The 2,433-nt window shown below is 44.4% G+C and overlaps 1 protein-coding gene across 4 annotated transcripts in view; it reads right to left on the bottom strand.

Annotated features, from left to right (window-relative positions):
• Positions 1-2,433, bottom strand: part of Flnb (filamin B, beta) — a 151,731-nt gene that overhangs the window by 71,172 nt on the left and 78,126 nt on the right. The window lies entirely within an intron of this gene.

Raw genomic sequence — 2,433 nt, 5'->3', positions numbered from 1 at the left:
TAAGTACTCTTGCTTGCTGTTGGTATCTGGAGTGGGGGCAGTGAAGGACCGAGCCCTGACCTGTAGCACCAGTTTGTTCTCAGAACTGACCACATTATAAGACACCCAGGTACTGCTCAGAGAATTCAGGAACTGGTCATTACAGAGAAAAACCCACAGTCTGGGGACCAGAAACACAGTACCAAGAATGGAAGCAGAAATGGAGTACTTTTCCTTTAGTTTTGAGTGAGAATACGGAAGGACAGTTCTTCCTACACAAGAAGCTCCCACTCCTCTGGGATAAATGTCAGGGAGCGTATCTGAGGGGTTGTGTAGCAGTTACCTGGCTAATGGTTTTGCTGTTGACCTTTTTTTAAAGAAACTGCCACACCGTGCTCCCGAGGGGCTACGCCACTCTACAGTTCCACCGGCAATGTAGGAGTGACCCAGGTCCAGATTTGTGCTATCACTAACTTTTAGTTTTTAGCCACTCTCACGGGACTGTAGCAGCTTCAGCATTTCTCTGATGCCTAATGAGATGAACATCTTTTCATATACGCCTCTTTGCACTGGTTTATTTTCTTAGGTAAAAGTGTGTTTTGCCCATTTTCTAATCAGACTGTTTTTTCAACTCCCAAATTTTGCTAATGCCTTAGATGTCCCAGATGCAGGTGTTTTGCTGGCTGTGTGGTTTACAAATATTTTCTCCCAGTATTTAGTGTCGCTTTTCATCTTTTCAACCGTAAAAAATTTTAAGGTGTTTTATAGCTTTTAAAAGCCAAACCAGCCCCAGGCTCTAAGTTCTGTGTGAGTTGATGTCCAGGTGGCCTGCAGGGGTGACGAGTCTGTACTGCAGTACAATGGGGTGACACAGAACGTATTGGCCAGGAAGAAAAAAAAACTTTGCTTGGTAGTACAGGAAGGCCAGCTCCCCTCTGCCATGCCAAGTATGGGAGACAACGATTAACATTTTAAGACTTAAATTTATGGCGGGCGTGGTGGTGCACACCTGTAATCCCAGCACTCAGGAGGCTGAGGCAGGAGGATCGTTGCGAGTTCGAGACCAGCCTGGGCTACGAAGTGAGCTCAAGGCCAGCCTGAACTGCACGGTGAAACCCTGTCTGAAAAAGACAACAACAAAAAAGGAGAATTCATTTAACTGCTACATTTTATATGCTAATATTTTGTAATGGCCTTTTACATCTATATTCTAAGGGACACTGTTTGCAGTCTCCTTTTTTGGTACTGTCTTTGGTTTGGGCATTAGTTTCATGAGTTGCTAAATGTTCTTTCTTTGTATTTTCTATAAGAGATTGCATAAAATTGGTTTTAATTCTTCTCTAATGTTTGATATCAATCTCCAATGAAACTCTCTGGGCCTCGAGGTTTCTTCTGCAGGAACTTTCAACATTTTGCAGAATTAAAGCCCAGAATGGTAGCATATGCCTGCAATCTAAGCTACTCAGGAGGCTGAGGCAGGAGGATCACAAGTATGAAGCTAGCCCGGGCAATTCAATAAAAACCTGTCTAAAAATGAGGGAGACAGAGATAGGGATGTAGCTCAGTATAAAGGACTGTTTGATCCCCACCATACTTTGGGGTGTGTCTCCCACCTCCCCAGAGGCACACAAATTTTGCTGGGCATCATGGTGCATACCTATAATTCCAGCACTCAGGAGGCTGAGGCAGGAAGATTACCTTAAATATAAGACTAGCCTAGGATATATAGCAAATCCCTGTCTCAACCACACACACACACCCCCGCAAAATTTACAAATTAAATTTCCTTAGTGGTTACAGAATAATTCAGATTACTTCATTGTGGTTGAATTTGGTGGTTTACGGCTTTTGGGGGACGTCTACTGCAGCTGCCCACATTTCCACTTGCCACGTTTTTTCTTCCTGTTATTCCAAGATTTCTTTAAGTTTCCTTTTTGTTCCAAGAATTTCCTTTAAAAGGCCGTCTCTTTAGGGTAGGGCTGCTGGTGACCAATTCATTTAGTTCCCTTTGTCTGAGAATGCGGAGCAGTTTCCTGTCCATTCTTAAAGGGTATTTTCCCTGGATACAGGATTCTGGGTTTACAATCCTTTTCTTTCAGCACTTGAACAATGTTGTACCAGGTGCTTCTGAGCTCCGTGGTTTTGAATGAGAAACCTGTTGTTCCATTTTCCCCGTGAAGAAGGTGTCACATCACTTGCTGCCCGCCCCCTCTTCCGCAGTACTCGGGATTAACCCAGGACCCTGAACATGCTAAGCCAAGTGCTCTACCACCAACCCACAGGCCCAGCCATGCCTGTTGCTTTTAAACTTTGTCTTTATAAGATTTATCTAAAGCCAGGTGTGGTGGTACACACCTGTAATCCCAGCACTTGGGAGGCTGAGACAGGAGGATTGCCATGAGTTCGAGGCCAGCCTGGGTTACATCAGTGAGTTCAAGGCCTATCTGCACTACA

The sequence above is a fragment of the Chinchilla lanigera genome, unplaced genomic scaffold, assembly GCF_000276665.1.
Source record: "Chinchilla lanigera isolate Chin_1 unplaced genomic scaffold, ChiLan1.0 scaffold00029, whole genome shotgun sequence".
Classification (NCBI taxonomy): Eukaryota; Metazoa; Chordata; class Mammalia; order Rodentia; family Chinchillidae; genus Chinchilla; species Chinchilla lanigera.
The sequence above is the reverse complement of the archived record's forward strand: the minus strand, read 5'-3'. Positions and strand labels throughout refer to the sequence as shown.